This window comes from Carcharodon carcharias, chromosome 14, assembly GCF_017639515.1.
Source record: "Carcharodon carcharias isolate sCarCar2 chromosome 14, sCarCar2.pri, whole genome shotgun sequence".
In the NCBI taxonomy this organism is placed as follows: Eukaryota; Metazoa; Chordata; class Chondrichthyes; order Lamniformes; family Lamnidae; genus Carcharodon; species Carcharodon carcharias.
Window position 1 is genome coordinate 129,330,918 of NC_054480.1, and position 26,242 is coordinate 129,357,159.

Sequence of the window (26,242 nt, forward strand, 5' to 3'; positions counted from 1 at the left end):
ATGGTCACTGTGACTGGGTTGCAGCACAGTGGATATGATGGTCACGGTGACCAGGTTGCAGCACAGTGGATATGATGTTCACTGTTACTGGGTTGCAGCACCGTGGATATGATGTTCACTGTGACCAGGTTGTAGCACACTGGATATGATGGTCACTGTGATGAGGTCGCAGAACAGTGGATATGATGGTCACTGTGACCAGGTTGCAGCACAGTGTATATGATGGTCACTGTGACTGGGTTGCAGCACAATGGATATGATGATCACTGTGACCAGCTCGCAGCACAGTGGATATGATGGTCACTGTGACTAGCTCGCAGCATAGTGGATATGATGGTCACTGTGACCAGTTTGCAGCGCAGTGGATATGATGGTCACTGTGACTGGGTCGCAGCACAGTGGTTATGATGGTCACTGTGACCAGGTTGCAGCACAGTGGATATGATGGTCACTTTTACCAGGTAGCAGCACAGTGGATATGATGGTCACTGTGACCAGGTCGCAGCACAGTGGATATGATGGTTACTGTGACCAGGTTGCAGCACAGTGGATATGATGGTCACTGTGACCAGGTTGCAGTGCAGTGGATATGATGGTCACTGTGACCAGGTTGCAGCTCAGTGGATATGATGGTCACCGTGACCAGGTTGCAGCTCAGTGGATATGATGGTCACTGTGACTGGGTCGCAGCACAGTGGATATGATGGTCACTGTGACCAGGTTGCAGCACAGTGGATATGATGTTCACTGTGACCAGGTTGCAGCACAGTGGATAACACGGTCACTGTGACCAGGTTGCAGCACAGTGGATATGATGGTCACTGTGACCAGGTCGCAGCACAGTGGATATGATGTTCACTGTGACCAGGTCACAGCACAGTGGATATGATGTTCACTGTGACTGGGTTGCAGCACAGTGGATAGGATGTTCACTGTGACTGGGTCGCAGCACAGTGGATATGATGGTCACTGTGACTTGTTCGCAGAACAGTGGGTATGATGCTCACTGTGACCTGGTTGCAGCACAGTGGATATGATGGTCACTGTGACCAGGTAGCAGCACAGTGGATATGATGGTCACTGTTACCAGGTCGCAGCACAGTGGATATGATGGTCACTGTGACTGGGTTGCAGCACAATGGATATGATGGTCACTGTGACCAGGTTACAGCACACTGGATATGATGTTCACTGTGACCAGGTTGCAGCTCAGTGGATATGATGGTCACTGTGACCAGGTTGCAGCGCAGTGCATATGATGGTCACTGTGACTGGGTCGCAGCACAGTGGATATGATGGTCACTGTGACCAGGTTGCAGCACAGTGGATATGATGTTCATTGTGACCAGGTCACAGCACAGTGGATATGATGTTCACATTGAAAAGGTTGCAGCACAGTGTATATGATGTTCACTGTGACTGGATCGCAGCACAGTGGATATGATGGTCACTGTGACCAGGTTGCAGCACAGTGGATATGATGGTAACTGTGACCAGGTTGCAGCACAGTGGAAAGGATGTTCACTGTGACTGGGTCGCAGCACAGTGGATATGATGGTCACTGTGACTGGGTCGCAGCACAGTGGATACTATGTTCACTGTGACAGGGTCGCAGCACAGTGGATATGATGGTCACTGCGACCGGGTCACAGGACAATGGATATGATGGTCACTGTGACTGGGTTGCAGCACAGTGGATATGATGTTCACTGTGACCAGGTCGCAGCACAGTGGATATGATGGTCACTGTGACTGGGTTGCAGCACAGTGGATATGATGGTCACTGTGACAGGGTCGCAGCACAATGGATATGATGGTCACTGTGACCAGGTTGCAGCACAGTGGATATGATGGTCACTGTGACTGGGTCGCAGCACAGTGGATAATATGTTCACTGTGACAGGGTCGCAGCACAGTGGATATGATGGTCACAGTGACCAGGTTGCAGCAAAGTGGAAATGATGGTCACTGTGACAGGGAAGCAGCACAGTGGATATGATGTTCACTGTGACTGGGTCGCAGCACAGTGGATATGATGCTCACTGTGACTGGGTCACAGCACAGTGGATATGAAGTTCACTGTGACCAGGTTGCAGCACAGTGGATATGATGGTCACTGTGACCAGGTTGCAGCACAGTGGATATGATGGTCACTGTGACCAGCTCGTAGCACAGTGGATATGATGGTCACTGTGACAGGGTCGCAGCACAGTGGATATGATGTTCACTGTTACTGGGTCTCAGCCAGTGTATATGATGTTCACTGTGACCAGGTCGCAGCACAGTGGATATGATGTTCACTGTTACTGGGTCGCAGCACAGTCGATATGATGGTCACTGTGAGCAGGTTGCAGCACAGTGGAAATGATGTTCACTGTGACTGGGTCACAGCACAGTGGATATGATGTCCACTGTGACCAGCTCGCAGCACAGTGGGTATGATGGTCACTGTGACCAGGTCGCAGCACAGTGGATATGATGGTCACTGTGACCAGGTTGCAGCACAGTGGATATGATGGTCACTGTGACTGGGTTGCAGCACAATGGATATGATGGTCACTGTGACTGGGTTGCAGCACAATGGATATGATGGTCACTGTGACCAGCTCGCAGCACAGTGGATATGATGGTCACTGTGACTAGCTCGCAGCATAGTGGATATGATGGTCACTGTGACCAATTTGCAACGCAGTGGATATGATGGTCACTGTGACCAGGTAGCAGCACAGTGAATATGATGGTCACTGTGACCAGGTCGCAGCACAGTGGATATGATGGTCACTGTGACCAGGTTGCTGTGCAGTGGATATGATGGTCACTGTGACCAGGTTGCAGCTCCGTGGATATGATGGTCACTGTGACCGGATCGCAGCACAGTGGATATGATGGTCACTGTGACCAGGTCGCAGCACAGTGGATAAGATGTTCACTGTGACTGGGTCGCAGCACAGTGGATATGATGGTCACTCTGACCAGGTGGGAGCATAGTGTATATGACGTTCACTGTGACTGGGTCGCAGCACAGTGGATATGATGGTCACTGTGACTGGGTCGCAGCACAGTGGATATGATGTTCGCTGTGACCGGGTCGCAGCACAGTGGATATGATGGTCACTGTGACCATGTCGCAGCACAGTGGATATGATGTTCACTGTGACCAGGTCACAGCACAGTGGATATGATGTTCACTGTGACTGGGTTGCAGCACAGTGGATAGGATGTTCACTGTGACTGGGTCGCAGCACAGTGTATATGATGGTCACTGTGACTTGTTCGCAGAACAGTGGGTATGATGCTCACTGTGACCTGGTTGCAGCACAGTGAATATGATGGACACTGTGACTGGGTTGCAGCACAATGGATATGATGATCAATGTGACCAGCTCGCAGCACAGTGGATATGATGGTCACTGTGACTAGCTCGCAGCATAGTGGATATGATGGTCACTGTGACCAATTTGCAACGCAGTGGATATGATGGTCACTGTGACCAGGTAGCAGCACAGTGAATATGATGGTCACTGTGACCAGGTCGCAGCACAGTGGATATGATGGTCACTGTGACCAGGTTGCTGTGCAGTGGATATGATGGTCACTGTGACCAGGTTGCAGCTCCGTGGATATGATGGTCACTGTGACCGGATCGCAGCACAGTGGATATGATGGTCACTGTGACCAGGTCGCAGCACAGTGGATAAGATGTTCACTGTGACTGGGTCGCAGCACAGTGGATATGATGGTCACTCTGACCAGGTGGGAGCATAGTGTATATGACGTTCACTGTGACTGGGTCGCAGCACAGTGGATATGATGGTCACTGTGACCAGGTTGCAGCACAGCGGATATGATGGTCACTGTGACCGGGTCGCAGCACAGTGGATATGATGGTCACTGTGACCAGGTCGCAGCACAGTGGATATGATGTTCACTGTGACTGGGTTGCAGCACAGTGGATAGGATGTTCACTGTGACTGGGTCGCAGCACAGTGGATATGATGGTCACTGTGACCAGGTGGCAGCACAGTGTATATGATGTTCACTGTGACTGGGTCGCAGCACAGTGGATATGATGGTCACTGTGACTGGGTCGCAGCACAGTGGATATGATGTTCACTGTGACCGGGTCGCAGCACAGTGGATATGATGGTCACTGTGACTGGGTCGCAGCTCAGTGGATATGATGTTCACTGTGACCGGGTCGCAGCACAGTGGATATGATGGTCACTGTGACTGGGTTGCAGCACAGTGGATATGATGGTCACGGTGACCAGGTTGCAGCACAGTGGATATGATGTTCACTGTTACTGGGTTGCAGCACCGTGGATATGATGTTCACTGTGACCAGGTTGCAGCACAGTGGATATGATGGTCACTGTGACTGGGACTCAGCACAGTGGATATGATGGTCATTGTGACTGGGATGCAGCACAATGGATATGATGGTCACTGTGACCAGCTCGCAGCACAGTGGATATGATGGTCACTGTGACTAGCTCGCAGCACAGTGGATATGATGGTCACTGTGACCAGGTTGCAGCGCAGTGAATATGGTGGTCACTGTGACTGGGTCGCAGCACAGTGGGTATGATGGTCATGTGACCAGGTTGCAGCACAGTGGATATGATGGTCACTGTGACCAGGTTGCAGCACAGTGGATATGATGGTCACTGTGACCAGGTTGCAGTGCAGTGGATATGATGCTCACTGTGACCAGGTTGCAGCTCAGTGGATATGATGGTCACTGTGACCAGGTTGCAGCACAGTGCATATGATGGTCACTGTGACTGGGTCGTAGCACAGTGGATATGATGGTCACTGTGACCAGGTTGCAGCACAGTGGATATGATGTTCACTGTGACCAGGTTGCAGCACAGTGGATATCACGGTCACTGTGACTGGGTTGCAGCACAGTGCATAGGATGTTCACTGTGACTGGGTCGCAGCACAGTGGATATGATGGTCACTGTGACCAGGTGGCAGCACAGTGTATATGATGTTCACTGTGACTGGGTCGCAGCACAGTGGATATGATGGTCACTGTGACTGGGTCGCAGCACAGTGGATATGATGTTCACTGTGACCGGGTCGCAGCACAGTGGATATGATGGTCACTGTGACTGGGTCGCAGCTCAGTGGATATGATGTTCACTGTGACCGGGTCGCAGCACAGTGGCTATGATGGTCACTGTGACTGGGTTGCAGCACAATGGATATGATGGTCACGGTGACCAGGTTGCAGCACAGTGGATATGATGTTCACTGTTACTGGGTTGCAGCACCGTGGATATGATGTTCACTGTGACCAGGCTGCAGCACAGTGGATATGATGGTCACTGTGACTGGGTTGCAGCACAGTGGATATGATGGTCACGGTGACCAGGTTGCAGCACAGTGGATATGATGTTCACTGTTACTGGGTTGCAGCACCGTGGATATGATGTTCACTGTGACCAGGTTGCAGCACAGTGGATATGATGGTCACTGTGACTGGGTTGCAGCACAGTGGATATGATGGTCACGGTGACCAGGTTGCAGCACAGTGGATATGATGTTCACTGTTACTGGGTTGCAGCACCGTGGATATGATGTTCACTGTGACCAGGTTGTAGCACACTGGATATGATGGTCACTGTGATGAGGTCGCAGAACAGTGTATATGATGGTCACTGTGACTGGGTTGCAGCACAATGGATATGATGATCACTGTGACCAGCTCGCAGCACAGTGGATATGATGGTCACTGTGACTAGCTCGCAGCATAGTGGATATGATGGTCACTGTGACCAGTTTGCAGCGCAGTGGATATGATGGTCACTGTGACTGGGTCGCAGCACAGTGGTTATGATGGTCACTGTGACCAGGTTGCAGCACAGTGGATATGATGGTCACTTTTACCAGGTAGCAGCACAGTGGATATGATGGTCACTGTGACCAGGTCGCAGCACAGTGGATATGATGGTTACTGTGACCAGGTTGCAGCACAGTGGATATGATGGTCACTGTGACCAGGTTGCAGTGCAGTGGATATGATGGTCACTGTGACCAGGTTGCAGCTCAGTGGATATGATGGTCACCGTGACCAGGTTGCAGCTCAGTGGATATGATGGTCACTGTGACTGGGTCGCAGCACAGTGGATATGATGGTCACTGTGACCAGGTTGCAGCACAGTGGATATGATGTTCACTGTGACCAGGTTGCAGCACAGTGGATAACACGGTCACTGTGACCAGGTTGCAGCACAGTGGATATGATGGTCACTGTGACCAGGTCGCAGCACAGTGGATATGATGTTCACTGTGACCAGGTCACAGCACAGTGGATATGATGTTCACTGTGACTGGGTTGCAGCACAGTGGATAGGATGTTCACTGTGACTGGGTCGCAGCACAGTGGATATGATGGTCACTGTGACTTGTTCGCAGAACAGTGGGTATGATGCTCACTGTGACCTGGTTGCAGCACAGTGGATATGATGGTCACTGTGACCAGGTAGCAGCACAGTGGATATGATGGTCACTGTTACCAGGTCGCAGCACAGTGGATATGATGGTCACTGTGACTGGGTTGCAGCACAATGGATATGATGGTCACTGTGACCAGGTTACAGCACACTGGATATGATGTTCACTGTGACCAGGTTGCAGCTCAGTGGATATGATGGTCACTGTGACCAGGTTGCAGCGCAGTGCATATGATGGTCACTGTGACTGGGTCGCAGCACAGTGGGTATGATGGTCATGTGACCAGGTTGCAGCACAGTGGATTTGATGTTCACTGTGACCAGGTTGCAGCACAGTGGATATGATGGTCACTGTGACCAGGTTGCAGTGCAGTGGATATGATGCTCACTGTGACCAGGTTGCAGCTCAGTGGATATGATGGTCACTGTGACCAGGTTGCAGCACAGTGCATATGATGGTCACTGTGACTGGGTCGCAGCACAGTGGATATGATGGTCACTGTGACCAGGTTGCAGCACAGTGGATATGATGTTCACTGTGACCAGGTTGCAGCACAGTGGATATCACGGTCACTGTGACTGGGTTGCAGCACAGTGCATAGGATGTTCACTGTGACTGGGTCGCAGCACAGTGGATATGATGGTCACTGTGACCAGGTGGCAGCACAGTGTATATGATGTTCACTGTGACTGGGTCGCAGCACAGTGGATATGATGGTCACTATGACTGGGTCGCAGCACAGTGGATATGATGTTCACTGTGACCGGGTCGCAGCACAGTGGATATGATGGTCACTGTGACTGGGTCGCAGCTCAGTGGATATGATGTTCACTGTGACCGGGTCGCAGCACAGTGGCTATGATGGTCACTGTGACTGGGTTGCAGCACAGTGGATATGATGGTCACGGTGACCAGGTTGCAGCACAGTGGATATGATGTTCACTGTTACTGGGTTGCAGCACCGTGGATATGATGTTCACTGTGACCAGGCTGCAGCACAGTGGATATGATGGTCACTGTGACTGGGTTGCAGCACAGTGGATATGATGGTCACGGTGACCAGGTTGCAGCACAGTGGATATGATGTTCACTGTTACTGGGTTGCAGCACCGTGGATATGATGTTCACTGTGACCAGGTTGCAGCACAGTGGATATGATGGTCACTGTGACTGGGTTGCAGCACAGTGGATATGATGGTCACGGTGACCAGGTTGCAGCACAGTGGATATGATGTTCACTGTTACTGGGTTGCAGCACCGTGGATATGATGTTCACTGTGACCAGGTTGTAGCACACTGGATATGATGGTCACTGTGATGAGGTCGCAGAACAGTGGATATGATGGTCACTGTGACCAGGTTGCAGCACAGTGTATATGATGGTCACTGTGACTGGGTTGCAGCACAATGGATATGATGATCACTGTGACCAGCTCGCAGCACAGTGGATATGATGGTCACTGTGACTAGCTCGCAGCATAGTGGATATGATGGTCACTGTGACCAGTTTGCAGCGCAGTGGATATGATGGTCACTGTGACTGGGTCGCAGCACAGTGGTTATGATGGTCACTGTGACCAGGTTGCAGCACAGTGGATATGATGGTCACTTTTACCAGGTAGCAGCACAGTGGATATGATGGTCACTGTGACCAGGTCGCAGCACAGTGGATATGATGGTTACTGTGACCAGGTTGCAGCACAGTGGATATGATGGTCACTGTGACCAGGTTGCAGTGCAGTGGATATGATGGTCACTGTGACCAGGTTGCAGCTCAGTGGATATGATGGTCACCGTGACCAGGTTGCAGCTCAGTGGATATGATGGTCACTGTGACTGGGTCGCAGCACAGTGGATATGATGGTCACTGTGACCAGGTTGCAGCACAGTGGATATGATGTTCACTGTGACCAGGTTGCAGCACAGTGGATAACACGGTCACTGTGACCAGGTTGCAGCACAGTGGATATGATGGTCACTGTGACCAGGTCGCAGCACAGTGGATATGATGTTCACTGTGACCAGGTCACAGCACAGTGGATATGATGTTCACTGTGACTGGGTTGCAGCACAGTGGATAGGATGTTCACTGTGACTGGGTCGCAGCACAGTGGATATGATGGTCACTGTGACTTGTTCGCAGAACAGTGGGTATGATGCTCACTGTGACCTGGTTGCAGCACAGTGGATATGATGGTCACTGTGACCAGGTAGCAGCACAGTGGATATGATGGTCACTGTTACCAGGTCGCAGCACAGTGGATATGATGGTCACTGTGACTGGGTTGCAGCACAATGGATATGATGGTCACTGTGACCAGGTTACAGCACACTGGATATGATGTTCACTGTGACCAGGTTGCAGCTCAGTGGATATGATGGTCACTGTGACCAGGTTGCAGCGCAGTGCATATGATGGTCACTGTGACTGGGTCGCAGCACAGTGGATATGATGGTCACTGTGACCAGGTTGCAGCACAGTGGATTTGATGTTCACTGTGACCAGGTTGCAGCGTAGTGCATATGATGGTCACTGTGACTGGGTCGCAGCACAGTGGATATGATGGTCACTGTGACCATGTCGCAGCACAGTGGATATGATGTTCACTGTGACCAGGTCACAGCACAGTGGATATGATGTTCACTGTGACTGGGTTGCAGCACAGTGGATAGGATGTTCACTGTGACTGGGTCGCAGCACAGTGTATATGATGGTCACTGTGACTTGTTCGCAGAACAGTGGGTATGATGCTCACTGTGACCTGGTTGCAGCACAGTGGATATGATGGTCACTGTGACTGGGTTGCAGCACAATGGATATGATGGTCACTGTGACCAGCTCGCAGCACAGTGGATATGATTGTCACTTTGACCAGCTTGCAGTGCAGTGGATATGATAGTCACTGTGACTTGTTCGCAGCACAGTGGGTATGATGCTCACTGTGACCAGGTTGCAGCACAGTGGATATGATGGTCACTGTGACCGGGTAGCAGCACAGTGGATATGATGGTCACTGTGACCAGGTCGCAGCACAGTGGATATGATGGTCACTGTGACTGGATTGCAGCACAATGGATATGATGGTCACTGTGACCAGGTTGTAGCACACTGGATATGATGGTCACTGTGATGAGGTCGCAGAACAGTGGATATGATGGTCACTGTGACCAGGTTGCAGCACAGTGGATATGATGGTCACTGTGACTGGGTTGCAGCACAATGGATATGATGATCACTGTGACCAGCTCGCAGCACAGTGGATATGATGGTCACTGTGACTAGCTCGCAGCATAGTGGATATGATGGTCACTGTGACCAGTTTGCAGCGCAGTGGATATGATGGTCACTGTGACTGGGTCGCAGCACAGTGGTTATGATGGTCACTGTGACCAGGTTGCAGCACAGTGGATATGATGGTCACTTTTACCAGGTAGCAGCACAGTGGATATGATGGTCACTGTGACCAGGTCGCAGCACAGTGGATATGATGGTTACTGTGACCAGGTTGCAGCACAGTGGATATGATGGTCACTGTGACCAGGTTGCAGTGCAGTGGATATGATGGTCACTGTGACCAGGTTGCAGCTCAGTGGATATGATGGTCACCGTGACCAGGTTGCAGCTCAGTGGATATGATGGTCACTGTGACTGGGTCGCAGCACAGTGGATATGATGGTCACTGTGACCAGGTTGCAGCACAGTGGATATGATGTTCACTGTGACCAGGTTGCAGCACAGTGGATAACACGGTCACTGTGACCAGGTTGCAGCACAGTGGATATGATGGTCACTGTGACCAGGTCGCAGCACAGTGGATATGATGTTCACTGTGACCAGGTCACAGCACAGTGGATATGATGGTCACTGTGACTAGCTCGCAGCATAGTGGATATGATGGTCACTGTGACCAGTTTGCAGCGCAGTGGATATGATGGTCACTGTGACTGGGTCGCAGCACAGTGGTTATGATGGTCACTGTGACCAGGTTGCAGCACAGTGGATATGATGGTCACTTTTACCAGGTAGCAGCACAGTGGATATGATGGTCACTGTGACCAGGTCGCAGCACAGTGGATATGATGGTTACTGTGACCAGGTTGCAGCACAGTGGATATGATCGTCACTGTGACCAGGTTGCAGCTCAGTGGATATGATGGTCACCGTGACCAGGTTGCAGCTCAGTGGATATGATGGTCACTGTGACTGGGTCGCAGCACAGTGGATATGATGGTCACTGTGACCAGGTTGCAGCACAGTGGATATGATGTTCACTGTGACCAGGTTGCAGCACAGTGGATAACACGGTCACTGTGACCAGGTTGCAGCACAGTGGATATGATGGTCACTGTGACCAGGTCGCAGCACAGTGGATATGATGTTCACTGTGACCAGGTCACAGCACAGTGGATATGATGTTCACTGTGACTGGGTTGCAGCACAGTGGATAGGATGTTCACTGTGACTGGGTCGCAGCACAGTGGATATGATGGTCACTGTGACTTGTTCGCAGAACAGTGGGTATGATGCTCACTGTGACCTGGTTGCAGCACAGTGGATATGATGGTCACTGTGACCAGGTAGCAGCACAGTGGATATGATGGTCACTGTTACCAGGTCGCAGCACAGTGGATATGATGGTCACTGTGACTGGGTTGCAGCACAATGGATATGATGGTCACTGTGACCAGGTTGCAGCACACTGGATATGATGGTCACTGTGACGAGGTCGCAGAACAGTGGATATGATGTTCACTGTGACCAGGTTGCAGCTCAGTGGATATGATGGTCACTGTGACCAGGTTGCAGCGCAGTGCATATGATGGTCACTGTGACTGGGTCGCAGCACAGTGGATATGATGGTCACTGTGACCAGGTTGCAGCACAGTGGATTTGATGTTCACTGTGACCAGGTTGCAGCGCAGTGCATATGATGGTCACTGTGACTGGGTCGCAGCACAGTGGATATGATGGTCACTGTGACCAGGTTGCAGCACAGTGGATATGATGTTCACTGTGATCAGGTTGCAGCACAGTGGATATCACGGTCACTGTGACCAGGTTGCAGCACAGTGGATATGATGGTCACTGTGACCGGGTTGCAGCCCAGTGGATATGATGGTCACTGTGACCAGGTCGCAGCACAGTGGATATGATGTTCACTGTGACTGGGTCGCAGCACAGTGGATATGATGGTCACTGTGACTGGGTCGCAGCACAGTGGATATGATGTTCACTGTGACCGGGTCGCAGCACAGTGGATATGATGGTCACTGTGACTGGGTCGCAGCTCAGTGGATATGATATTCACTGTGACCGGGTCGCAGGACAGTGGATATGATGGTCACTGTGACTGGGTTGCAGCACAGTGGATATGATGTTCGCTGTGACCGGGTCGCAGCACAGTGGATATGATGGTCACTGTGACCAGGTTGCAGCACAGTGGATATGATGGTCACTGTGACTGGGCCAGAGCACAGTGGATATGATGGTCACTGTGACTGGGTCGCAGCACAGTGGATATGATGGTCACTGTGACTGGGTCGCAGCACAGTGGATATCATGTTCACTGTGACCGGGTCGCAGCACAGTGGATATGATGGTCACTTTGACTGGGTCACAGCTCAGTGGATATGATGTTCACTGTGACCGGGTCGCAGCACAGTGGATATGATGGTCACTGTGACTGGGTTGCAGCACAGTGGATATGATGGTCACTGTGACCAGGTTGCAGCACAGTGGATATGATGTTCACTGCTACTGGGTTGCAGCACCGTGGATATGATGTTCACTGTGACCAGGTTGCAGCACAGTGGATATGATGGTCACTGTGACTGGGACGCAGCACAGTGGATATGATGGTCACTGTGACTGGGTTGTAGCACAATAGATATGATGGTCACTGTGACCAGCTCGCAGCACAGTGGATATGAAGGTCACTGTGACCAGGTCACAGCACAGTGGATATGATTGTCACTGTGACCAGCTCGCATCACAGTGGATATGATAGTCACTGTGACCAGCTTGCAGTGCAGTGGATATGATGGTCACTGTGACGTGTTCGCAGCACAGTGGGTAGGATGCTCACTGTGACCAGGTTGCAGCACAGTGGATATGATGGTCACTGTGACCAGGTCGCAGCGCAGTGGATATGATGGTCAATGTGACTGGGTTGCAGCACAATGGATATGATGGTCACTGTGACCAGGTTGCAGCACACTGGATATGATGGTCACTGTGACAAGGTCGCAGAACAGTGGATATGATGGTCACTGTGACCAGGTTGCAGCACAGTGGATATGATGGTCACTGTGACTGGGTTGCAGCACAATGGATATGATGATCACTGTGACCAGCTCGCAGCACAGTGGATATGATGGTCACTGTGACCAATTTGCAGCGCAGTGGATATGATGGTCACTGTGACCAGGTAGCAGCACAGTGGATATGATGGTCACTGTGACCAGGTCGCAGCACAGTGGATATGATGGTCACTGTGACCAGGTTGCAGCACAGTGGATATGATGGTCACTGTGACCAGGTTGCAGTGCAGTGGATATGATGGTCACTGTGACCAGGTTGCAGCTCAGTGGATATGATGGTCACTGTGACCAGGTTGCAGCGCAGTGCATATGATGGTCACTGTGACTGGGTCGCAGCACAGTGGATATGATGGTCACTGTGACCAGGTTGCAGCACAGCGGATATGATGGTCACTGTGACCGGGTCGCAGCACAGTGGATATGATGGTCACTGTGACCAGGTCGCAGCACAGTGGATATGATGTTCACTGTGACTGGGTTGCAGCACAGTGGATAGGATGTTCACTGTGACTGGGTCTCAGCACAGTGGATATGATGGTCACTGTGACCAGGTGGCAGCACAGTGTATATGATGTTCACTGTGACTGGGTCGCAGCACAGTGGATATGATGGTCACTGTGACTGGGTCGCAGCACAGTGGATATGATGTTCACTGTGACCGGGTCGCAGCACAGTGGATATGATGGTCACTGTGACTGGGTCGCAGCTCAGTGGATATGATGTTCACTGTGACCGGGTCGCAGCACAGTGGATATGATGGTCACTGTGACTGGGTTGCAGCACAGTGGATATGATGGTCACGGGGACCAGGTTGCAGCACAGTGGATATGATGTTCACTGTTACTGGGTTGCAGCACCGTGGATATGATGTTCACTGTGACCAGGTTGCAGCACAGTGGATATGATGGTCACTGTGACTGGGACTCAGCACAGTGGATATGATGGTCATTGTGACTGGGATGCAGCACAATGGATATGATGGTCACTGTGACCAGCTCGCAGCACAGTGGATATGATGGTCACTGTGACCAGCTCGCAGCACAGTGGATATGATGGTCACTGTGACCAGGTTGCAGCGCAGTGAATATGGTGGTCACTGTGACTGGGTCGCAGCACAGTGGATATGATGGTCACTGTGACCAGGTCGCAGCACAGTGGATATGATGGTCACTGTGACTGGGTTGCAGCACAATGGATATGATGGTCACTGTGACCAGCTCGCAGCACAGTGGATATGATGGTCACTGTGACCAGCTCGCATCACTGTGGATATGATAGTCACTGTGACCAGCTTGCAGTGCAGTGGATATGATGGTCACTGTGACTTGTTCGCAGCACAGTGGGTATGATGCTCACTGTGACCAGGTTGCAGCACAGTGGATATGATGGTCACTGTGACCAGGTAGCAGCACAGAGGATATGATGGTCACTGTGACCAGGTCGCAGCGCACTGGATATGATGGTCACTGTGACTGGGTTGCAGCACAATGGATATGATGGTCACTGTGACCAGGTTGCAGCACACTGGATATGATGGTCACTGTGACAAGGTCGCAGAACAGTGGATATGATGGTCACTGTGACCAGGTTGCAGCACAGTGGATATGATCAGTGGATATGATGGACACTGTGACTGGGTTGCAGCACAATGGATATGATGATCAATGTGACCAGCTCGCAGCACAGTGGATATGATGGTCACTGTGACTAGCTCGCAGCATAGTGGATATGATGGTCACTGTGACCAATTTGCAACGCAGTGGATATGATGGTCACTGTGACCAGGTAGCAGCACAATGAATATGATGGTCACTGTGACCAGGTCGCAGCACAGTGGATATGATGGTCACTGTGACCAGGTTGCAGCACAGTGGATATGATGGTCACTGTGACCAGGTTGCAGTGCAGTGTATATGATGCTCACTGTGACCAGGTTGCAGCTCAGTGGATATGATGGTCACTGTGACCAGGTTGCAGCACAGTGCATATGATGGTCACTGTGACTGGATCGCAGCACAGTGGATATGATGGTCACTGTGACCAGGTTGCAGCACAGTGGATATGATGTTCACTGTGACCAGGTTGCAGCACAGTGGATATCACGGTCACTGTGACTGGGTTGCAGCACAGTTAATATGATGGTCACTGTGACCGGATCGCAGCACAGTGGATATGATTTTCACTGTGACCAGGTCGCAGCACAGTGGATATGATGTTCACTGTGACTGGGTTGCAGCACAGTGGATAGCATGTTCTCTGTGACTGGGTCGCAGCACAGTGGATATGATGGTCACTGTGACCAGGTTGCAGCACACTGGATATGATGGTCACTGTGACAAGGTCGCAGAACAGTGGATATGATGGTCACTGTGACCAGGTTGCAGCACAGTGGATATGATGGTCACTGTGACTGGGTTGCAGCACAATGGATATGATGATCACTGTGACCAGCTCGCAGCACAGTGGATATGATGGTCACTGTGACTAGCTCGCAGCATAGTGGATATGATGGTCACTGTGACCAATTTGCAGCGCAGTGGATATGATGGTCACTGTGACCAGGTAGCAGCACAGTGGATATGATGGTCACTGTGACCAGGTCGCAGCACAGTGGATATGATGGTCACTGTGACCAGGTTGCAGCACAGTGGATATGATGGTCACTGTGACCAGGTTGCAGTGCAATGGATATGATGGTCACTGTGACCAGGTTGCAGCTCAGTGGATATGATGGTCACTGTGACCAGGTTGCAGCGCAGTGCATATGATGGTCACTGTGACTGGATCGCAGCACAGTGGATATGATGGTCACTGTGACCAGGTTGCAGCACAGTGGATATGATGTTCACTGTGACCAGGTTGCAGCACAGTGGATATCACGGTCACTGTGACCAGGTTGCAGCACCGTTAATATGATGGTCACTGTGACCGGATCGCAGCACAGTGGATATGATTTTCACTGTGACCAGGTCGCAGCACAGTGGATATGATGTTCACTGTGACTGGCTTGCAGCACAGTGGATATGATGGTCACTGTGACCAGGTTGCAGCACACTGGATATGATGGTCACTGTGACAAGGTCGCAGAACAGTGGATATGATGGTCACTGTGACCAGGTTGCAGCACAGTGGATATGATGGTCACTGTGACTGGGTTGCAGCACAATGGATATGATGATCACTGTGACCAGCTCGCAGCACAGTGGATATGATGGTCACTGTGACTAGCTCGCAGCATAGTGGATATGATGGTCACTGTGACCAATTTGCAGCGCAGTGGATATGATGGTCACTGTGACCAGGTAGCAGCACAGTGGATATGATGGTCACTGTGACCAGGTCGCAGCACAGTGGATATGATGGTCACTGTGACCAGGTTGCAGCACAGTGGATATGATGGTCACTGTGACCAGGTTGCAGTGCAGTGGATATGATGGTCACTGTGACCAGGTTGCAGCTCAGTGGATATGATGGTCACTGTGACCAGGTTGCAGCGCAGTGCATATGATGGTCACTGTGACTGGGTCGCAGCACAGTGGATATGATGGTCACTGTGACCAGGTTGCAGCACAGCGGATATGATGGTCACTGTGACCGGGTCGCAGCACAGTGGATATGATGGTCACTGTGACCAGGTCGCAGCACAGTGGATATGATGTTCACTGTGACTGGGTTGCAGCACAGTGGATAGGATGTTCACTGTGACTGGGTCTCAGCACAGTGGATATGATGGTCACTGTGACCAGGTGGCAGCACAGTGTATATGATGTTCACTGTGACTGGGTCGCAGCACAGTGGATATGATGGTCACTGTGACTGGGTCGCAGCACAGTGGATATGATGTTCACTGTGACCGGGTCGCAGCACAGTGGATATGATGGTCACTGTGACTGGGTCGCAGCTCAGTGGATATGATGTTCACTGTGACCGGGTCGCAGCACAGTGGATATGATGGTCACTGTGACTGGGTTGCAGCACAGTGGATATGATGGTCACGGTGACCAGGTTGCAGCACAGTGGATATGATGTTCACTGTTACTGGGTTGCAGCACCGTGGATATGATGTTCACTGTGACCAGGTTGCAGCACAGTGGATATGATGGTCACTGTGACTGGGACTCAGCACAGTGGATATGATGGTCATTGTGACTGGGATGCAGCACAATGGATATGATGGTCACTGTGACCAGCTCGCAGCACAGTGGATATGATGGTCACTGTGACCAGCTCGCAGCACATTGGATATGATGGTCACTGTGACCAGGTTGCAGCGCAGTGAATATGGTGGTCACTGTGACTGGGTCGCAGCACAGTGGATATGATGGTCACTGTGACCAGGTCGCAGCACAGTGGATATGATGGTCACTGTGACTGGGTTGCAGCACAATGGATATGATGGTCACTGTGACCAGCTCGCAGCACAGTGGATATGATGGTCACTGTGACCAGCTCGCATCACTGTGGATATGATAGTCACTGTGACCAGCTTGCAGTGCAGTGGATATGATGGTCACTGTGACTTGTTCGCAGCACAGTGGGTATGATGCTCACTGTGACCAGGTTGCAGCACAGTGGATATGATGGTCACTGTGACCAGGTAGCAGCACAGAGGATATGATGGTCACTGTGACCAGGTCGCAGCGCAGTGGATATGATGGTCACTGTGACTGGGTTGCAGCACAATGGATATGATGGTCACTGTGACCAGGTTGCAGCACACTGGATATGATGGTCACTGTGACAAGGTCGCAGAACAGTGGATATGATGGTCACTGTGACCAGGTTGCAGCACAGTGGATATGATCAGTGGATATGATGGACACTGTGACTGGGTTGCAGCACAATGGATATGATGATCAATGTGACCAGCTCGCAGCACAGTGGATATGATGGTCACTGTGACTAGCTCGCAGCATAGTGGATATGATGGTCACTGTGACCAATTTGCAACGCAGTGGATATGATGGTCACTGTGACCAGGTAGCAGCACAATGAATATGATGGTCACTGTGACCAGGTCGCAGCACAGTGGATATGATGGTCACTGTGACCAGGTTGCAGCACAGTGGATATGATGGTCACTGTGACCAGGTTGCAGTGCAGTGTATATGATGCTCACTGTGACCAGGTTGCAGCTCAGTGGATATGATGGTCACTGTGACCAGGTTGCAGCACAGTGCATATGATGGTCACTGTGACTGGATCGCAGCACAGTGGATATGATGGTCACTGTGACCAGGTTGCAGCACAGTGGATATGATGTTCACTGTGACCAGGTTGCAGCACAGTGGATATCACGGTCACTGTGACCAGGTTGCAGCACAGTCAATATGATGGTCACTGTGACCGGATCGCAGCACAGTGGATATGATTTTCACTGTGACCAGGTCGCAGCACAGTGGATATGATGTTCACTGTGACTGGGTTGCAGCACAGTGGATAGGATGTTCTCTGTGACTGGGTCGCAGCACAGTGGATAGGAAGTTCACTGTGACTGGGTCGCAGCACAGTGGATATGATGGTCACTGTGACCAGGTAGCAGCACAGTGGATATGATGGTCACTGTGACTGGGTTGCAGCACAATGGATATGATGGTCACTGTGACCAGGTTGCAGCACACTGGTTATGTTGGTCACTGTGACGAGGTCGCAGAACAATGGATATGATGCTCACTGTGACCAGGTTGCAGCACAGTGCATATGATGGTCACTGTGACTGGGTTGCAGCACAATGGATATGATGATCACTGTGACCAGCTCGCAGCACAGTGGATATGATGGTCACTGTGTCTAGCTCGCAGCATAGTGGATATGATGGTCACTGTGACCAGTTTGCAGCGCAGTGGATATGATGGTTACTGTGACTGGGTCGCAGCACATTGGGTATGATGGTCACTGTCACCAGGTTGCAGCACAGTGGATATGATGGTCACTGTGACCAGTTAGCAGCACAGTGGATATGATGGTCACTGTGACCAGGTCGCAGCACAGTGGATATGATGGTCACTGTCACCAGGTTGCAGCACAGTGGATATGATGGTCACTGTGACCAGGTTGCAGTGCAGTGGATATGATGGTCACTGTGACCAGGTTGCAGCTCAGTGGATATGATGGTCACTGTGACCAGGTTGCAGCGCAGTTGATATGATGGTCACTGTGACTGGGTCGCAGCACAGTGGATGATGGTCACTGTGACCAGGTTGCAGCACAGTGGATATGATATTCACTGTGACCAGGTTGCAGCCCAGTGGATATCACGGTCACTGTGACCAGGTTGCAGCACAGTGGATATGATGGTCACTGTGACCGGGTCGCAGCACAGTGGATATGATGGTCACTGTGACCAGGTCGCAGCACAGTGGATATGATGTTCACTGTGACCAGGTCGCAGCACAGTGGATATGATGTTCACTGTGACTGGGTTGCAGCACAGTGGATAGGATGTTCACTGTGACTGGGTCGCAGCACAGTGGATATGATGGTCACTGTGACCAGGTCGCAGCACAGTGTATATGATGTTCACTGTGACCAGGTCGCAGCACAGTGGATATGATGTTCACTGTGACTGGGTCGCAGCACAGTGGATATGATGGTCACTGTGACCAGGTTGCAGCACAGTGGATATGATGGTCGCTGTGAATGGGTCGCAGCACAGTGGATATGATGGTCACTGTGACCAGATCGCAGCACAGTGGATATGATGTTCACTGTGAGTGGGCCGCAGCACAGTGGATAGGATGTTCACTGTGACCGGGTCGCAGCACAGTGGATATGATGGTCCCTGTGACCGGGTCGCAGCTCAGTGGATACGATGTTCTCTGTGACCGGGTCGCAGCACAGTGGATATGATGGTCACTGTGACCAGATTGCAGCACAGTGGATATGATGTTCACTGTTACTGGGTTGCAGCACCGTGGATATGATGTTCACTGTGACCAGGTTGCAGCACAGTGGATATGATGGTCACAGTGACTGGGACGCAGCACAGTGGATATGATGGTCACTGTGACTGGGTTGCAGCACAATGGATATGATGGTCACTGTGACCAGCTCGCAGCACAGTGGATATGATGGTCACTGTGACCAGCTCGCAGCACAGTGGATATGATTGTCACTGTGACCAGCTTGCAGTGCAGTGGATATGATGGTCACTGTGACTTGTTCGCAGCACAGTGGGTATGATGCTCACTGTGACCAGGTTGCAGCACAGTGGATATGATGGTCACTGTGACCAGGTAGCAGCACAGTGGATATGATGGTCACTGTGACCAGGTCGCAACACAGTGGATATGATGGTCACTGTGACTGGGTTGCAGCACAATGGATATGATGGTCACTGTGACCAGGTTGTAGCACACTGAATATGATGGTCACTGTGATGAGGTCGCAGAACAGTGGATATGATGGTCACTGTGACCAGGTTGCAGCACAGTGGATATGATGGTCACTGTGACTGGGTTGCAGCACAATGGATATGATGATCACTGTGACCAGCTCGCAGCACAGTGGATATGATGGTCACTGTGACTAGCTCGCAGCATAGTGGATATGATGGTCACTGTGACCAGTTTGCAGCGCAGTGGATATGATGGTCACTGTGACTGGGTCGCAGCACAGTGGTTATGATGGTCACTGTGACCAGGTTGCAGCACAGTGGATATGATGGTCACTTTTACCAGGTAGCAGCACAATGGATATGATGGTCACTGTGACCAGGTCGCAGCACAGTGGATATGATGGTTACTGTTACCAGGTTGCAGCACAGTGGATATGATGGTCACTGTGACCAGGTTGCAGTGCAGTGGATATGATGGTCACTGTGACCAGGTTGCAGCTCAGTGGATATGATGGTCACCGTGACCAGGTTGCAGCTCAGTGGATATGATTGTCACTGTGACTGGGTCGCAGCACAGTGGATATGATGGTCACTGTGACCAGGTTGCAGCACAGTGGATATGATGTTCACTGTGACCAGGTTGCAGCACAGTGGATAACACGGTCACTGTGACCAGGTTGCAGCACAGTGGATATGATGGTCACTGTGACCGGGTCGCAGCACAGTGGATATGATGGTCACTGTGACCATGTCGCAGCACAGTGGATATGATGTTCACTGTGACCAGGTCACAGCACAGTGGATATGATGTTCACTGTGACTGGGTTGCAGCACAGTGGATAGGATGTTCACTGTGACTGGGTCGCAGCACAGTGTATATGATGGTCACTGTGACTTGTTCGCAGAACAGTGGGTATGATGCTCACTGTGACCTGGTTGCAGCACAGTGGATATGATGGTCACTGTGACTGGGTTGCAGCACAATGGATATGATGGTCACTGTGACCAGCTCGCAGCACAGTGGATATGATTGTCACTTTGACCAGCTTGCAGTGCAGTGGATATGATGGTCACTGTGACTTGTTCGCAGCACAGTGGGTATGATGCTCACTGTGACCAGGTTGCAGCACAGTGGATATGATGGTCACTGTGACCAGGTAGCAGCACAGTGGATTTGATGGTCACTGTGACCAGGTCGCAGCACAGTGGATATGATGGTCACTGTGACTGGATTGCAGCACAATGGATATGATGGTCACTGTGACCAGGTTGTAGCACACTGGATATGATGGTCACTGTGATGAGGTCGCAGAACAGTGGATATGATGGTCACTGTGACCAGGTTGCAGCACAGTGGATATGATGGTCACTGTGACTGGGTTGCAGCACAATGGATATGATGATCACTGTGACCAGCTCGCAGCACTGTGGATATGATGGTCCCTGTGACTAGCTCGCAGCATAGTGGATATGATGGTCACTCTGACCAGTTTGCAGCGCAGTGGATATGATGGTCACTGTGACTGGGTCGCAGCACAGTGGTTATGATGGTCACTGTGACCAGGTTGCAGCACAGTGGATATGATGGTCACTTTTACCAGGTAGCAGCACAGTGGATATGATGGTCACTGTGACCAGGTCGCAGCACAGTGGATATGATGGTTACTGTGACCAGGTTGCAGCACAGTGGATATGATGGTCACTGTGACCAGGTTGCAGTTCAGTGGATATGATGGTCACTGTGACCAGGTTGCAGCTCAGTGGATATGATGGTCACCGTGACCAGGTTGCAGCACAGTGGATAACACGGTCACTGTGACCAGGTTGCAGCACAGTGGATATGATGGTCACTGTGACCAGGTCGCAGCACAGTGGATATGATTTTCACTGTGACCAGGTCACAGCACAGTGGATATGATGTTCACTGTGACTGGGTTGCAGCACAGTGGATAGGATGTTCACTGTGACTGGGTCGCAGCACAGTGGATATGATGGTCACTGTGACTTGTTCGCAGAACAGTGGGTATGATGCTCACTGTGACCTGGTTGCAGCACAGTGGATATGATGGTCACTGTGACCAGGTAGCAGCACAGTGGATATGATGGTCACTGTTACCGGGTCGCAGCACAGTGGATATGATGGTCACTGTGACTGGGTTGCAGCACAATGGATATGATGGTCACTGTGACCAGGTTGCAGCACACTGGATATGATGGTCACTGTGACGAGGTCGCAGAACAGTGGATATGATGTTCACTGTGACCAGGTTGCAGCACAGTGGATAAGATGGTCACTGTGACTGGGTTGCAGCACAATGGATATGATGATCACTGTGACCAGCTCGCAGCACAGTGGATATGATGGTCACTTTGACTAGCTCGCAGCACAATGGATATGATGGTCACTGTGACCAGTTTGCAGCGCAGTGGATATGATGGTCACTGTGACCAGCTATCAGCACAGTGGATATGATGGTCACTGTGACCAGGTCACAGCACAGTGGATATGATGGTCATTGTGACCAGGTTCCAGCACAGTGGATATGATGGTCACTGTGACCAGGTTGCAGTGCAGTGGATATGATGGTCACTGTGACCAGGTTGCAGCGCAGTGCATATGATGGTCACTGTGACTGGGTCGCAGCACAGTGGATATGATGGTCACTGTGACCAGGTTGCAGCACAGTGGATATGATGTTCACTGTGACCAGGTTGCAGCACAGTGGATATCACGGTCACTGTGACCAGGTTGCAGCACAGTGGATATGATGGTCACTGTGACCGGGTTGCAGCACAGTGGATATGATGGTCACTGTGACCAGGTCGCAGCACAGTGGATATGATGTTCACTGTGACTGGGTCGCAGCACAGTGGATATGATGGTCACTGTGACTGGGTCGCAGCACAGTGGATATGATGTTCACTGTGACCGGGTCGCAGCACAGTGGATATGATGGTCACTGTGACTGGGTCGCAGCTCAGTGGATATGATATTCACTGTGACCGGGTCGCAGGACAGTGGATATGATGGTCACTGTGACTGGGTTGCAGCACAGTGGATATGATGGTCACTGTGACCAGGTTGCAGCACAGTGGATATGATGTTCACTGTTACTGGGTTGCAGCACCGTGGATATGATGTTCACTGTGACCAGGTTGCAGCACAGTGGATATGATGGTCACTGTGACTGGGATGCAGCACAGTGGATATGATGGTCACTGTGACTGGGTTGCAGCACATTGGATATGATGTTCACTGTGACTGGGTCGCAGCACAGTGGATATGATGTTCACTGTGACCAGGTTGCAGCACAGTGGATATGATGGTCACTGTGACCAGGTTGCAGCACAGTGGATATGATGGTCACTGTGAGACAACTCCAAGAAAGTTGCCTCGAGCAGAACATGGCCCTTTACTTCATTTTCACTGACCTCACAAAGGCCTTTGACACAGTCAACAGGCAGGCTCCTCTGACCAATTCTGTCCATAAAAATTTGAGATCGCACGGCTGATCCGTGATGGAATGACAGACCTGGTCCTTTCAAACGGCAAATCATCATCTCCCTTTGAGATCTTGAATGGAGTGAAGCAGGGCTGCGTTCTAGCACCAGATCTCTTTAACCTGTTCTTTACCTGTGACCTTAGTCATGCTGTGAAGGGTGTTGAAAATGGAGTGTATCTCAGATATTATTTTGACCACTCACTCTCAGAGCAAATATTAAAACTTCTGAGAAACTCATCCAGGACGTCCTTTTTGCCAATATTTGTGCCCTAATGGCTCACAAAACGAGAGATTTGCAGGTCATGGTTGAGAGACTGTCAGAGGCTTGAAAGCTGTTTGAATTGACCATGCGCCTTGGAAAGGCTGTGATTCTATAGCAGCCCTTGCCAAGTTCCATCATTGTTCAATCAGACGTCTCCATCAATGATACAGAGCTGAAGGATGTTGATAGCTTCAAATACCTTGGAACCATTATCGCCAGCGACAGTTCACTCGATAATGAGATATCAGCTAAGATCAGCAAGACGAGCCAGGCGCTCGGCAGGCTTTGCATAAACCACCGCAGCATTCTTCTTTCCACGAGGTTCATGATGTGCAATGCTCTTGTCATTATCCTCCCTCCTCTCTGGCTGTGAGTCGTGGACTTCATACTACAAACACACGAGGCAGTTGGAACAATTTCGCGTGCAGCCTTTGCTCCATCCTCAGCTCCCGCTGGCAATGCCGGATCCCAAACCTTGAAATCTTCGACCGGGCCTCGACAACAAGTAATGTGGCAAATCTCCTGAGAGCCAAACCATGCTGGGTAGGGCATGTAATTAGAATGGAGGACCATTGCATTCCGAGACTGGTGCTGTAATGGAGAGCTAGCTTCTGGCAAAAGAAACCAAGGTCAGCCGTGCATGTGCTACAAGCACAGGTTTAAGGGAAATCTGAAGTGGTGCGGCATCAAGCCTATTGAGCTGGAAGAATTAGCGCAAGAAGGAACTCGCTGGTCAGCCCTGATCCATAGACCTTCTGTCATTTTTGAAAAAGATCAACACCAATGTCTCATTTGCTTCCCATGAACAATGTTATAGGTCAGCTTCTGTCCATGTCACAACATAGGAGCTCCAATGCCCCAACTTCTTCTGACTCTGTGTGTCCAGACTGCGACTACCTGACCATCTCTATATTCATCATTGAGTCTACACATTCATAGTCTTCTTCAAACCTGAAGGACAAACATCATCATCAAAGCTTCCTCTACAGTCTTATCAAAAACTCTCAGGACAGGTACAGCATAAGTTTATAAAAACAATAAACTGTGGATGCTGGAAATCCAAAACAAAAACAGAATCACCTGGAAAAACTCAGCAGGTCTGGCAGCATTGGCGGAGAAGAAAAGATTTGACGTTTCAAGTCCTCATGACCCTTCAACAGAACTCAGTTCTGTTGAAGGGTCATGTGGACTCGAAACGTCAACTCTTTTCTTCACAGCATAAGTTTGATAGGAACATAGGAGGAGAAGAAGGCCATTCAGCCCATTGAACCTGCTCTGCCATTCAATATGATCATGGCTGATCGAACACTTCAATGCCTTTTACCCACATTATTCCCTTAACCCTTTACATTATTGTTAATCAGAAATCCATCAATCTCTACTTTAAACATGCTCAATGACTGACCTTCCACAGCCCTCTGGAGTAGAGTATTCCAAAGATTCACAACACTCTGAGTAAAGAAATTTCTCCTCATCTCGGTCCTAAGTGGCTTTCCCCTTATTTTGAAATTGTGCCCCTGGTTCTAGACTCCCCAACCAGGGAAAACATCTTACCTGCACCTACCCTGTCTATTTCTTTAAGTATTTTGTAGGTTTCAATGAGGTCACCTTTCATTCTTCAGAACTCTTCGAAAGGCCCAGTTACAGCAGTCTCTCTTCATAGGGCAGTCCTGCCATTCCTGGAACAAGTCTGGTGAGCCTTTGTTGCGCTTCCTCTATGGCTAATATCCTTTCTGAGGTAAGGGGACCAAAACTGCACACAGGACTCCAGGTGCAGTCTAACCAAGCTTCTATACAACTGAAGCAAGACTTCGCTACTCCCGGACTCAAATCCTCTTGCATTAAAGGCTAACATTCCATTAGCCTTCCTAATTGCCTGCTGCACCTGCATGTTAGTCTTCAGTGACATATGGACATGGACACCCAGATCCCTTTGTACACCTACACTTTCTCTTACCATTTAGGAAATACTCTGCATATTTGTTCCTCCTACCAAAGTGGATAACCTCACATTTTTCTACATTATATTCCATCTGCCATGTTCTTGATACAGAGGAAAGCCCCTTGACACTGTCCCACCAACCACCCGCAGGGCAGATATGGCATGGGTTATACAGAGTAAAGCTTCCTCTACACTATCCCATGAAACATTCCACGATAGGTACAGCATGGGGCTAGGCAGAGAGTATAGCTCCCTCTACACTGACCCCATTAAACACTCCCAGGACAGGTACAGCATAGGGTTAGATACAGAGTAAAGCTTCCTCTACACTGTCCCCACCAAACACTCACAGTGCAGGTACAGCACGGGGTTAGATACAGAGTAAAGCTCCCTCTACACTGACCCCATCAAACACT

The 26,242-nt window shown here is 50.6% G+C and overlaps 1 protein-coding gene across 1 annotated transcript in view; it reads right to left on the minus strand.

Annotated features, from left to right (window-relative positions):
* The window catches only part of LOC121287233 (sodium/iodide cotransporter-like), a 126,707-nt gene that overhangs the window by 57,640 nt on the left and 42,825 nt on the right, over positions 1-26,242 (minus strand). The gene's annotated exons all lie outside the window — the stretch shown is intronic.